Source organism: Mus caroli, unplaced genomic scaffold, assembly GCF_978045245.1.
Source record: "Mus caroli unplaced genomic scaffold, Mus_caroli_1 scaffold_12, whole genome shotgun sequence".
Lineage (NCBI taxonomy): Eukaryota > Metazoa > Chordata > Mammalia > Rodentia > Muridae > Mus > Mus caroli.
The window spans coordinates 30,770,343-30,785,930 of NW_028227267.1; positions in this window are offsets into that span (position 1 = coordinate 30,770,343).

Here is a 15,588-nt window from a genome sequence, read left to right on the forward strand (position 1 = left end):
GCATCTGATACACTGTCAAGACTCAAGAGAGCTACTGTCTGTCCTGGTTCAAATCAGAAACCTAATAACAATAAATCATTTATAGCAACTGATAGCACTGTTGGGTAACAATATTTCCTTGCAGGGGAGAGACAGTGTTTCCAGGAAAATAGAAGCTACACAGGAGTAGATTACAGGTACAGCCATCCAGTCAGAAGATGAATGAAGTTTAGGTAACATTCTGCAATCCAAAGTACAAGCTGCCCCAGAAAGAAGTGGTTTTCCTCTGAGAAGGGACACTCTGTCTCCATTTCTGGAGCAAATCTGCATGAGTTGTAAAAGCCAAGGTCTGTCCTGTACAACCAATTGTTTTCTACAATCATTTTGCAGATTAGGAAAGAATCAGTCTGTGAAATTCATGGTGACTTAGGGTACCCTATTAGCTGAACTATGAAGAAAAGGAAATCAAAGTGAAGAAACTTGGTAAAGAATTGTGTGGGCATCAAATTGTAAGGCTTTGCAAGACATGTAGACTAATATTAGCGGTGATGGGCTTGAGTGGGCATTTAATTTAGTTCATTATATATATATATATAGGAGAGATCTAAGAAGAAAAAAACATATATTTCAAGATAAGAGAAAGTTTGAATGAGAGAATGAGAATGTCTCAAAATGTTTTCATGTCAGAATATGTGTATCATCATTTTTCTTCATATGTTTTATGAAGGAAACTGTAATGAAGATTTATTACAGTTTCCTCCATGTAGTTTCATCATTGGATTATTGTTTAAGGTAATTAGTATCCACTTGTATGCAATGCTGAGCTGAACACTCTGCACCTCTCCATGAGAATGAAGCTCTGCATGTTTCTCTGATCCACTTGTTTGTAAGCTGTGCCAAACACTCTCTTCATTTGTTTTTCTCCATGTGAATGAACCTCTGCATGTTGGAAAAATTACACTGTGTTTTATTCTTTTTATAAAAAGTTATTTTAACCAAAAAAGTATTTAGGGCAGTTATTTTTATCGTACTATGGTTGTGTATAATTAACCTTTTTATATGTTAATCTGAAGAGCAAATGTGCTTTTAATTCTATTGAAATTGCTTGTTGATTTCTTTGATGTATGTTTGTAAGATTGTTTGCTCTATTAAGCTCCTGGAAGTATTATTTCTTTGCTACTTATCTATTTTGATTAGTCATATAAAAACATTCTTTTATAATTTTATTTTTTTTCAAAAAAGGAGTTTTGAGAATATCAACTTATTTTCAATTTCAGTGTTGTTTTTATAAGGATTTATCCATAAACCCTTATATATTATAATATATAAATAATTTTTACATTTATGTATGTATTATAAAATATTATTATTGCTTCTTGGGCTGTCTTGTTGAGTAAAAATACAGTTACTTCATTTTTTGTTTTGCATAATATGTAACTATATGTACTAATATCATTTTGGTTGTAACTATATAGTATTTTTTATCAATCAAAAGTATTTTAGTTTCTATTTGATTTAGAACTAATTATCTGGACTAAGTTTGTTATTATTCATGGTTTTTTGAGATAGGGTCTCACGTAGCACATGTTGATCACAAATTTACTGTGTAGGTAAAGTGAATTTGAACTTCTTTCTGATCTTCCCTCCACCACTCAAGTCTGAGTACAGGGATTACTTCCATGCTTTATTGTGGTGCTGAAAATTTTAGCGAGATCTTCATAGATAATAGACAAATGTTCTGCCAACGAGGATACATCTCCACACCCCAGAATATTTTTTAATGTTTGAAATTTTCATACATGTATTTAATATGTTTTGATCAAATCTACCCCCTCATTCCCACGACTCTAATTCTTCCCTATCCCCTGCCCCACTTCATCTGATTTAAAAACTAACAGTAGCACCACCAAGTCTACTTGGTGCTGCCTAAATTTATGAGCGTGGGTGCAGGACCATCTACTGGAAAACAGGTCCATATCCATATGAAACAAATGAACTCATTCTCTCCCAGAGGCCATCATTTTCCATTAGTCTTTCTTCATAGGTCAGTCCTTCCCTTGTTGAAGCTTCTACTTTCTTCTAGTTAAGTGATTCAAAGACCCTTCGGCAGAGATGAACAAGCCAAACACAGAAGAATGTACTAGAAATGTCTACCTCATGTAAAATAAGTATGACAGGTATTTTTAGAAACAAGCTCATTTTTCCTCTTTGACAGCCTGAAAACAGCTTACTTTCTCATGTTTGTGGAGATAGTGGCTTTCTCTTGTTCTATAACACAGCCCTCCTAGACCACACACATCTCGCTGTACCCTCTACCATCGTATACATTAAAGTTGAGCTTCCAATGCATTTTCCCCATTGTAAAAGACAGATACCTCACCATGTATTACTCTAAACTCTTGATTTTCATGCTTCAATAGCATTACAGAAAACCCATTCTCCTCTCTCTAACACAAGCATGTCTGACTACTCCATTCTGCTGATGGATTCATCAGCCTTGATGTAGATTGAGGTCAGTCATCATGTTCCCCACCTCTATTTATCTGGAAAGAGTTTCTTATCTGACCTTATGCTTTTAGTACTTATCCACTGAGGCAATAAGGGACTAGAAGACCAAGCATGCTATAAAAAAAGGGGGACGGTGCAGATACGGGGTGTTCTTAGAAAAAAATCATGAAGTTTGAAGGTGAATTAATACTGAGGAATAATGGAATTTTGTATAATTTTTTTCTCAGTTTGGGGTCTATGAGCCCATGTGTGCCTGTGTATGTTTATGTGTGTGCATGCATGCATGCCTGTGTGTGTTATATTTTCTATCTTGGTTACTCAATTTTTCATGGGTTTTCTTTATGAATATCTGAAAATCAGAGGTATCTGATTTTTTGCTAAGATTTAGTTCTATGTTAAATTGGAATGCAGTTTCTGATTCTAAGACATCTCTTTAGAACCTCGGGGAAGACTCAGACCCTTCAGATTTACTTACGTCATTTTCCGAGGGGGGCAAGTAATAGCTGTGTTAGGTTATCTAAATTTCAGTGCCCATTCTAAATCAATTACATTGATTCATCATCCAGAATAAGCAAACATTCACCATCATATGCCACATTGCACTACACGTACATATACAATCACATGTGCATATACAACATACATATAAAAAGAGTTTAAATGGAGCTATGCTACAATAGGAGAAACAATCTCTCCCTGACACCATCTAAAAAGCCCAGTGTCAGTGGAGGTTACCGTTTTACAAGCTTTTGGTCAAGATTTCCCATCGAGCCCTCTAAGTATTACAGACTACTGACATTGCTATCTGTTATTTGTCTTAGTTACTTTTCTGTTGTGATGAAATACCATGATCAAATGAAAGGGTTCATTTTGAGCTTATGCCTCCAAATGGATAGAAATCCATCACCATCATACCGAATGGCATGATGCATGCATGCAGGCAGAGTGCTGGAGTAACACCTGAGATCTCACATCTCAACCCACAGGAAACAGGAAGAGCTATCTCAAAATGCCCTAAGTCTCTTGAAACAGCTAATCCAGCAACCAGTGACATACTTCCTCGAGCAAGGCCACACCTCCCAAATACTTACAAAGTGTACATCAAGTATTCAAGTGCCTGAGACACATGGGGAGCCCTTTCTTAATACTACCAATTTTACCCTCCAGAACTTGATGGTCAGATCATATTGCCAAAGCCACCACTTACTTCAGTAATAGGGCATAGGGGTATCAACTTTCTACTGTATGGAAGCATCATCCCTACTGACTATATTTCATAGTGTTGAGTGATTGTATTTATGTTACTGGAGGAAAAAATAATCAATAGTCTTACATAGTTGTAAACCCAATGAGCTACCATAATGACTTGGCCTGGTAAGCTATGCCCATGGGTACAAGAGTAAAACAAATGCTGTGAATGTAATAAATCACTTCCTGGATGGATTTAAAGCTGCACCACAATGTGGAACTCATTCCTGACATCATTCACTGTGACTGACAAAACCCCATTGCTGGCTCAGTCACAGGTCCTACAGGAAAACCTAACAATATTATTCCACTAAATGGACATAATGATAAACTCCCCCCTAAGTGCATCTCCCCACTCTCATCAGAGAGTGAGAAAATTCTTTTTGTACTAAATGCTGATCAACACAAAATCATATTGCTTGTCAACGTGCAAAGAAAAAGAGACTGTGGCATTCTCAGCTTTAAATGAATTGTCTATATCATATCCTCTTCCCCCAATGCTCAGAGATAATTTAAGGATGGGGAGTAGAAAATTTTAAGAGCCATAAGTAATAGATGGCTACAGTGCAATAGTATTTGCATGACATGACAAGACAATTGTATACATGAACTCAATGTGGCTGGGACTACATGTATAAGACCTGCTCCATATCCAGAGCAGAAACAAACAAACAAACAAACAAAAACAAAACAAAAAAACCCTGCTGTCTATCATTAAAATAAGTACATATGGTTTCCTTCCCTTACAGGAAACAAGGAAAGAACCACAAAGTTAAAATACTTCCTTCATGGGAGCAGAAGTAAATCTATTTCAAGATTTTTTTTCAGAACTGACAGATCCTGATGGCATTCAGATTATAATTTTCTACAACATCTGCATATATATTGATCTCATGGGGCACTTTATGAAAAAAGACTCCATGGACAAAAGGTATCTTTCTTTAGTGTAGTTATGGACTAAATTATACTTCAGTATGTAGACAGCTCTGTGCAAACCTGACATGAAGAAAACCCATGAACAAAGTAAGTGTGTTTTGTTCTAGAGCGCCTCTTGGTTAGGCTGTGGATTCCATGGTCACACTTTCAGTTTGAGGAAGAGCAGAGCACTTATGTTTGTCCATAGTGAAAGTCGAAGAACACAAAGAACTGTGCAAGATTTGTCTTTTAAATCAAAACCTGATGAGTTTTACATATTTTTGTTGAGCATGTGTGTATATATGTGTATTCTTATGTGTACACATCCTTAAGTGTAGAAGCCAGAAGTCCACATCTAGTTTCTTCTTTAATTGCACTCCATCTTTATCTTTATTTAGAGTCAGGTCTTTGGAGGGGACAGGGGAGGGGAAGGAGACTGTTGCTTTATTTTTCTTTTTGCAAGATTAGATAACATCTGATATTCTTTTAAAAAGTATTTCTCTTTAACCTTTTTTTACATTACAGTTGGTATCCCCCTCCTGGTCTGCCCACTATCTGCTCCTCATCCCATACTTACCTACCCCTCCCCCGCCCCGTCTCCATGAGGATGACCCTACCCTCCATTCCCTCTCCCCACATCCCTGACCTGCCACCTCCACCCCCACCCCCACACCCCACCCCTGCCATGCCTCCCCACTTCCTGGAGTCAGAGAGATCTCAGGGGTCCAGGTTATCTGAGATTGCCCATCCTCCTTTTCAGCTTCTTCTAGCCTTTCCCTTATTCAACCACAGCAGCTGGTCCCTTGCTTCAGCCCATTGTTTGGATGTAAGTATCTGTGTCTGTCTCTGTCAGCTACTTGTTGAGCCTCTCTTGAGAACTGCCATGCTAGGGTCCTGTCTTTAAGCACAACATGGCATCAGTAATAGTGTTAGGTCTTGGACCCTAACCTTAAGATGGATCCCAGGTTGGACTAGTCACTGAAGCTCCTTTTTCGAGGCAGGTCTTTTAATGTAAAGTTTATCCATTTGGCTAGGCTGGCCGTTAGAAAGCCTCAGACATTCTCCTTGTTTGCCTGCACAGATTTTTATACGGTATTTTAGGCATCTGGTTTAAAAACATATCCATAAGGAGCCTCATTAGCACAGTAGGTAGTATGTCAGTCTCATAAAAAGGTATCCATAAATAGGCTGTGATGACTGACTCTACTTAGCCTGATGCTTACATATATTCTTTAGAAAGTGGCTATGTATGTACCTTTTAATTGCCTTAACAACTATAATTCTTCTCTTTTATATTTAAGATGAATTTGTCATAAAAATTTTGCTTTGTCTTTCAAAAATTTTTGTTTTTGTCTTTTTGATTTAATATAAACCTTTTTGTTTTTGATATTTATGGGACACCAAAATAATATACCATTTCCTAAATTGTTTCAAAATTTTACTTTTCTTTGTGTGTGGTTGTGTCATGGAAAATTCATACATTTCCTTATGCTTAGAGTCATTGGACATGTATTTACAAAGTAATATTTGCAATATGAATTGTCATAATCTACATTTTATTTTTAAGAGTCTATATTGCTTTTACATTTTGTTGAGACATTTTACAAGATAAACAAGTCAATCAACACAAACTATGAAAACAGTAAGTTCTTATTGAAAGAATTTTATGACAGATATATTTTTGTGACAAACATCATGGCATATAGATTTTACATTGAATATTCATAACTGTAAAGTTAGTTAGATGATCTTTGGCTTTTAAAACATTTTATACTGGAAAATTCTTTATCACAAATGAGTTAAACAAAAATTAAATGTTAGAGGAACACTGTATTTTATAATAGTTTTCTTATCTAATTAGGAAAGGTTGCTGAGGGGGAATACATGATGGTGGGAAAGATGTGGCAGAAGGCAGCAGGAAAGGAAATAGATCACAATTCTATCTACAGACAGGAAGCAGAGATAAACAGAAGTGGAGCGACTCCACAGACTCTAGACAGCTTTCTCCAGCAAACTTCTAGACAGCTTTCTCCAGCAAACTTCCTAAAGGTTTGCTTCTAAATGTGGTATTTCTCTTTCAAACCACCACACAGGTCAACAACGTTTTAATTAAAACTGAGTTTTGCATTAAGAAACCCATGCTCCACACATGGGTGAGGAAATGGGTGTGAGAGAAGAAACAGACTTATGACAGAGGGGTAAAAGAAGTGTTTGGCTTTCAAAGTTGAAGCAATTATGGATAAAATAGTTTAACAAGAGTCTTTGCTAAAATTGGGCTCCATGAGCCCCAAATAAAACCACTTGTGGAGACCCAAAGGAGCCTGATTACAGTTTGTTCAAGAGAATTCTCTTTCACTGCATAGTATTTTCCACCTATGTGCCTTTATACTGACGTTCACCATATGGGAAAGAACCATCAACATCCTGCTATAGCAGGAGCGATTGCAAAGGGTAGAGTCATATCAAAATACTGATGGCAAGTTACTATTCACAGAATAAAATAGTCTTAGTAATATTATGACATTGGTCTCTTTTTTATTACTGTGGCAACACTCTACATTATTTTTATTGCCACACCACAACCTGTAAGAAGAAGAGTCTATCTTGTTTTCTTTTTATATGATCTGCTAGCTTTTGATCTTTATTAGTATAAATTAATTTTAGATTAAGTCTGTCTAATTCTGCATTTGCCCACCATTGAAACATTTCCTGGAATTCTGGTGTCAAGGAATCTTCTGAGGAGAAATGGATTTCTTATATTGATTCATATGTCTAATGAAGTAAAGCAGGCCTTGTCATAAAGTTTGAAGCCACACCATACAGTTGTTAGAAAATGGTGGGTTCCTACTTTTACTATCCTATTTGAATTTGTGACTTGGTATTCCAATATTACAAGTATATTACTCTTTTATGTCATTAAAGACTAATGTATTATTTTACTATGTGAACAGTAACATGCCATCAGTTTTGATATGTACTCTTCCCTTTGCTATATCAGCTGCGGTAGCAGGATAATGATCGTTCTTAACTAAGTTTTGAATATTTCCCTACTTTCTGATATAAGATACTTTAGATTCTCTTGGAATTTCCTTGCCCGTGAAGAAGTCAGAAACGTTTGAAATAGTTCTGATGTTCCTTTTTTTTTTAAATTTTTAATTTTTTTTTTTTTTTAGAAAATAAGAACTAGGTATTAGCTTTGCTTATTATTACTGGGATATTCTTGTGTAATACTCTCAAGAAATGAAATGTTCAAGTACACTCACCAAACCTATTCTTATACCTATGGATTGCTATGAACTAACTTGTGCCAATCCCTTAGATTTATATGATAAAAAGTTTATTCCAATGTGACAATATTTCAGTGTGGGGTTTTAGGAGTAATTAGCTTTTAAAGGGAGCTATGAAGGCAGGCATCATCTGATAGGACTAGTGCCTGTATATGAAGAGAATGTGTTCTTTCTTTCATGTGTATGAGAATACAGCAGGAGGACACTGAGCTATGAAGGAAGAGAGCAGTCACTAGGATCTACTCATCCTGAACACTTCACTAAGTCTTCAAGTTCTGTGAAAGATGGGAAAGTAAACTTCTGTTGTTTTTGGCTACCCAGTCTATAATTGTATATTGTTATGGAGAACCAAGATGAGTAAGACATTTTACATACATACATATGTATACACATACATACCCACATATTTGTATGTAAACATATGTTTTTATATATGTTATGTATAATATTGTTTACTACTACTGGGATATTCTTGTGTGTGGATAACATATATCTATACCTATCTGTCTGTCCATCTATGTGTCTGTTTATCTGTACATCTATCTCTATCTATCTATCTATCTATCTATCTATCTATCTATCTATCTATCTATCTATCTAGTCATGCTTCTATGATACATTCATTCTAACACAGGACTACAATATTAAATTTAATTCTTTATATCTGCATGTTTATCATCCTCTTCTTTCCTTTCTCTAACAAACTATTGCTTGGATATCAGAATTTTATGTTTAATCAGATTTCTTTGCCTATTTGTTAGTATTTTTTCTGCATTTGCCCATCATTGCTTTTTCAATAACTTCTATTACCAAATTTAAGACATTTTTCTCCTGACATTTTGAAATTGAGACATTATGTAAAACATTAAAATTCATTTTATAATTTAAAATTCTCACAGAATTTTTTTACAATTATTATTTATTACCTAAAAGGTTTTATTCAAGAACAGTCATATCCAGCTCACTGGAGCATTGAGTCATGGAAGAAGAGAGCTAAGAAACTTCACAGTTTGCCAAAGAGAAATTATTCACTTACATTTTCTAGTTGAAGGCCTTCTAAAGGGAGATTACAGTGTCGCTCATGCTGCCTTAGCTGCTGCTGCTGTTAGTACTGTTGTAAGTAGAAGCATCATTGTGTAGTCACTGGTGGTCAGGGACTTGTGCCTAAAGAAGAAAGGCGAAAACCAACTGAAGTACAAGATATTAGGGGATAACACTAAGCTCACATTAGATTGCAGCATGGATACTCCTGCTTGCAATGGATTCTCTGCTTTTGGACATGTTCACTTGTAGAATCCAGCTACAAACACAGTCCCAGAAACTGATGTAGCTGACCCAATTACAAGGATTCCCTTTCTGTCTGTCCCTGCGTTTTCCTGAATACCAGATACCAATTGTAAAAGAAGATTCACAGTTCCTATCTCCTTTATTTTTATCTCTTTCTTTCGAAATTCTCTCTAGACTCATGCCCATATTCTAGATTCTATTTGAAGATTATCCACGAGGTCCCTGAGTCTCCACTACAACATTGACTTCTGACCTCACACTTCCCAGCAATTTGACTTTCTCCCTCAACCCTTCCTCTTGTAGAGTACATTCAGAGACATCTATGTGTGAATTTGTCTTCCAGTATCATATGGAAGTCTAGTCTCCCAATCATTTTTGTTTGTTTGTTTGTTTGTTTTGTTTTGTTTTTGTTTGTTTTTTGTATCCCCATCTTTGCCAGTTACAATATCTCAGTTTTCCTAGAGTCTTTACAATCAGCATGTCAGCCTGCTTTGGACTTTGATACAACCAACATGGACACTGATCCCCTTTTTGTACTCCCCCAGATGTAGAGTGACATTTCTTCCTCTTGACAAGGCTGTGTGGAGAAGATATTTATTGGATGCATTTATATCAGCAACTATGACATATTCTTCAACTTTTCTTTTGTCATTGATACCACACCTCAGGTGACCTTTGGGAGCCTCCAAAGACCAGCACAATGGGGCTACACTTGCTGCTATTCTTGTTTTATTGGCTCTTTTGCTACTCCTTCCTAGACACCTATAACCAAGATGTAAGCAACTCACCTTTACAGATTTGCCTTCCAACTTGGCCTTCGGGTTTGAAGAGATTGATATAGATACCCTGTCTCCTTCTGGATTTCCAGCTTCTTGTCATCTAATGCCTTTACTAAGGACCTTTCTGTATCTCTCATGCAGATTCCTTGCTTTGTAGACTTTCCCTCCTGCATCAGCATTGCTGTTGCTGCAATACCCACCGCTGTTTAATGCCACAACAGCAACTATTTCTTAACCCATCTTTGAGTTTCCTGGTGAACTACAGCCTGAAGTTACCAGACTTGACAACTCTTTTCAGGATCCCAGTGATTGTCCCGGACTCCACCCCCAACTCCAGGAATACATTGCTGCAAACTAACAATCTACTGGCAGCTTCAGGAGCTTGCCTTCTTTATAGTTCACTGTTAGCATTACTGCTAGCATTCAACGGCATTTGGCTACATCCTAGGTGTTTTCTCTGTCAGTTCCAGCACTATTACTTCTGCCCTTAGAGCTCTTGCCAGGATGCTGAACACAGAGTCAGAAACATCTTTGGCCAATATCACAGCAGGCCTAATACCTGTAGTTTAAAAGGGTATGTTCAGCTTTGAGGTTGATTTAGCTGCTCTAGGCCTGACCTTTATGTCTGGAGAACACCATTGGGTTAAGGGCTAAATGAGACAAAAAGTACCACTGCTCACATTAAGGAAGCTAACTTGACACCTTGGGTCTCATCCTGATTTGCTGTTGGACAGGTTTAGTCTATGAATAGCACATCTGTTCAGGAAGACATTTGTTTCCTGCTTGATGTCAGAGCACCCATCGGAAGCATGCCTGTTACTACTAGAGGAGAGGGTATGACTAAGAAGAAATTCTTGCCCTTGACTCTGTTCCCCCTTTCTATCTGATCACAGGAGACCCTCCTGGCAACACTGTAATTAATGGTGTTTGGAACCTTTTCTCTTCTTGTGTCTTGTCAGAGTACATGCTGAAGTCCTCACTCTTCAGTTAGAGGGTCTGGTACAATACCAGTGTTTGGAGATAATGTGGCACTTGTCGTCAGTAAAGAACCGAGGTTGTAGTAGTCTACAGTGGCTTACAGTAATTAGAGTGAAGCACTCTATATGCCTGTGCTTGGAGACTCTTAATTTCATTTCCATAAAGTGCTTTATATCCACCATCCACCTGTCAGAGCACCTGTTGTACAATATGAAGCAATAGCACCATACCTGAGATGGGAGACCTCTGAGCTTATACCTTCTGTTGGCTCACCTGCCATCCACTTGACTGGAACATATCTTCTGAGGTCGGTGAGGCCAGTACTGTAACCCACACATCATGGTACACAATTCTTGCCTGTGCTCAGGGCACCTGGGGTTACATATGGTAGTAGGCTGTGCATGAAGTGAATCCAGCACCACACTTTGGTGTTTTGGAGACAGTGATGTTCTTGCCAACCTACAGAGCACTCAAGCTTGTGGCCTGAGTACATTTGTTGCAAACAGAGGAGAAAGCATTTTTATTAGATATTTACTTTATTACATTTCAAATGTTGTCCCCTTTCCTGGTTTGTCCTCTGAAAACACACAATGCCTCCCACCCCCCCACTCCACACACACACACACACACTGGCTTTCTGGTCCTGGCATTCCTCTACATTGGGGCATAGAACCTTCACAGGACCAAGGGCCTCTCCTCCCATTGATGACCAACTAGGCCATCCTCAGCTACATATGCAACTGGAGCCATGAGTCCCACCATGTTTACTCTTTGGTTGGTGATTTAGTCCCTGGGAGCTCAGGGGGTGTGGGGGGGTACTGGTTAGTTCTGGTCTGATCTTTAGTTTTAATATCAGTAATCAGTGCACAGCCCTCAGTTTTAGAGATACCTGCACTGTTGTGATGCTATCAAAGCAGTCACTTTGATCCAATTGACTGCTTCCATCAATTACACAGCAAACATTGGTTTTCCCCCTTAGGTCATTCTTGGTACTTGCCCAGGACTTCATTGGAAACAACTGTTGGCCACAAATATTTTCAATTTTTTTTCTAGCAAAAGATCCAGAATTTCATCAGTTTAGAATAATATTCCTATAGAAATAGCTTCTAGCTATATCAAGTAGACTGGTATAGCAAGCTGAAGACACATTTGCTCAGTATGTAGAACAGGATATGGTGCAGATAAGGCAGGGATTGGGAACCTTCACTGTTGAGAATAGAAGATTATTTATTCACAGCATCAATAGTGTCATGTCACTGTTTGCTTGTCAGACCTGAGCTCTGGACCAGGTTGCTTTTGTCTGGAAACAGGCAGATGGCGTGTGCTGCTTATATCTATTTTCCTCTGTAGGCTCATTTCTTTCTCTTTCCTATTATACCATAAAATCTGTTTTGTTAAACCACCTTTGCTTACAGAGCCTTTGCTCTTTAACTCTAGTGTGGAGGAGGAGTTGCCACTCAAGAGGCAACATGTTGAGCCCACAACTTACCACCAGTATCTTCTGAGTCACATTTGGAAGCAACCACAATTTGTCACTGCAGGTGTTGACTTCTTCAGTGTATGGATTAGGGACAAGTCAAGGAGGAACCTGTGGGTGACTGGCTCTGACCTGTCTGTGATTTTGTGTTACAATCTCATCTCACTGGAATTCAGTCCATTCCTAATATGAGCTGGGGGACAATGCTTAACAAATAAAGTCTCTGGTTAGTGTTTACATACTCTTTTGTGCCCTTATGTTTAACCAAATCTCTAGGCCAATGCCTGCATACCCTTACCTCAATATTTACACCTAACCTCCAGGGTCTTGAGCCTGAAAACACAAAGGAAAAAAAAAGGGTCCACTCTTCCTCATATGTGGCAGAGGATGGCCTTGTTGGACATCAGTGATGGAAGAGACTTTGGAACCTGAGGGTTTTCAATGCCCCAGTGTAGGGGAATGCCAGAATGGGAAGATGGGAGTGAGTGGGAGGAGCACTATCATAGAGGCAGGGGGAGGGGGAAAGAGATAGGGGGTTCCAAAGGGAGAACTGGAAAGGGGAAAACATCTGAAATGTAAATAAAGAAAATATCCAAAGAAAAAAGAAAAAGAAAAAAGTCAGAATGCCGAAAGAAAGAAAGAAAGAAAGAAAGAAAGAAAGAAAGAAAGAAAGAAAGAAAGAAAGAAAGACAGGCAGACAGGAAGGAAGGAAGGAAGGAAGGAAGGAAGGAAGGAAGAAAGAAAGAAAGAAAGAAAGAAAGAAAGAAAGAAAGAAAGAAAGAAAGAAAGAAAGAAAGAAAGGAAGAAAGAAAATCAATAAAAGTTTAAGGATGGAACATTATCACATTATCAGTGTAATGTTTATACCAAGAATCTCCTGCCTCAAGTTTGTGCAGACAATTCTTAGTATTTATTCTCTTTTCTGTCTTGTCAATAAATGCTGAAGTGCTGATCACACAATGGCTGGGCAGAAGAAAGAGTAGGGTAGAATGTTTTCTAGCTGGGGGAGGAGAGAGAGAGGGGAAGGGAGGGAGGGAGGGAGAGAGAGAGAGAGAGAGAGAGAGAGAGAGAGAGAGAGAGAGAGAGAGAGAGAGAGAGGTTTCAGATCAATCAGGAGAATGGAAGAAATGGAGCCATGAGGAAGGGTGGGGTATACAGAGAGATGATGGAAACACACCTGAAGCCCAAAAAGCCAGACCAATGATGAGAAGCAAGTATATTGAGTCATGACTGGGAGGTAGCCAGACCTCCCATAGAATGTTAAGGTAGATCATTTAATTGCTCAGCTACTGAGGTGCAGCTTGAAATAAATCTTAGTTTCTCTGTATGGTTATTGGGAACTAGCATAAGATGAAAAAAATACAGCTGCCACATTAATCTACCATTTATATTTATATTAAAGATAATTCACTTAACATCACAGTTTTACCTAGATCCAGGTAATCCTTGATTTCTCTGTCTTCATTAGACTTAGCTGATGAAATATAATCTTCAGTACTCCTCACCACCTGGGGGAAACACTTTAAGATGGGAATGTAAAGAAGGCAAGCATTTACAGTTTTAGTAAGGACAATAATGACTGCACTAACAATTATAACATGGTAGGTTGAGTGACAGAGTGATGGCAACACAGGAAAGGGATCTACAGCAAAGTGGAGGAAATGGGTTTAAACTTATGCAGTGACTTTTGCTTTGTGTATAAAGTAGAAAGGAACATTGCTTTAAAGAAATTCTGTTACCTTGGCAGTGACTCTATGAGAACAGAAGGAGAATTAGTTCCAGAAATATAATGTGCAGAGCTGCAAGATTTCAGAGTTTCTCCCAATCTTATCCTACATAACCAGAAATGCAAACAGTCCTCCTTATTTTCTGAAGGAAGTAGACAGTAAAATGTTAGATCATATACATAATCAGCAGGTTTGAATCCTGATTCCAGCACTAAACTGCATGTTCCTCATGACATGATTAATCTTTCTATAAATGGAACTCTTAATGGTGCCAAACTTACTCAGTTTTTTTTTCCCTTTTGAGAAATTACTTATTCTACATAAAGTGCTTAAAGGATTGCTTGCTCTGTGAAAGGTAAAATATACAGGTTTGTTATTTATTTCACAATGTGAATCATTCATAGAGTTGCTAGCATGGGTTTTAGTAATACATGCTCTCTTTAAAATTGATATGATGGCGCTGCAAACCTGAGAGCCTAGTTAAGATTTCATCAGCTGGTCTGAAAGGAAAAATAAAGGAGCGGAAGTATATACCTTTCTCCTGTAATTACCAATTCTACTCAACTCTCCAGGGAACAGAATAATTCCTATTATAAAGAGTTGACAAGGTGGTAATCATTACCTTTTGACAGACTTCCCTCTGTGGGAAAATTCTCCGAGTGTTTTTGTAAAAATCATCTAAGGGAATCTTGGCCCCTTGTGTGCTAGAGACAGTACCCACTGAGATATCCTGAGGCCTGAGGGGAATGAACACACATTGCAGTGGGGTAGATTCATTTCACATTTTCTGGGAGAAGCTTGTTATCAGAGTTATGTGCTTCTCACTTCACAGTCAAGTGCAGATGGTCAAATCTGACATCAAAGACAGATTTTACATTCAAGGCAAAGAGTTCACATATCTGTTGTGTCTCCTGGTAGTTGCTAGCCATTATCTGGTGCTGCTGTGATATGTGTCCTTGGATAGACAATTCAGAGTTGAGCTATAGTCTGGGCTCAAGAATCCACTTGAGTGAGAAGATGGAACAGGTTAAAGAGAGATAATGTTTTAATCAGCTTGTAGGCACGTGCTCTCTCTCTCTCTCTCTCTCTCTCTCTCTCTCTCTCTCTCTCTCTCTCTCTCTCTCTCTCTCTCTCTCTCCCTCTCTTTGTATTTCTCTCCCTCCCTCCCTTCTTCCCTGCCTCCCTGCCTCCCTCCTCCCCCTTTCCCTCTTGCTGTCCCAAATTCATGACACAATGAGAGAATATAAAATTGTGGCTATGAGAGATGACTGAGATATCATATAGTCATATTGTTTCCAAAGTCTGTCTACTAGAAGTTCTTCTTACTGTGAAAATCCATAATACCAAGTAGAGGTTTTCAAACGAACCTCTATTCATGGGGAAGAAGCATGGACACACTGCTC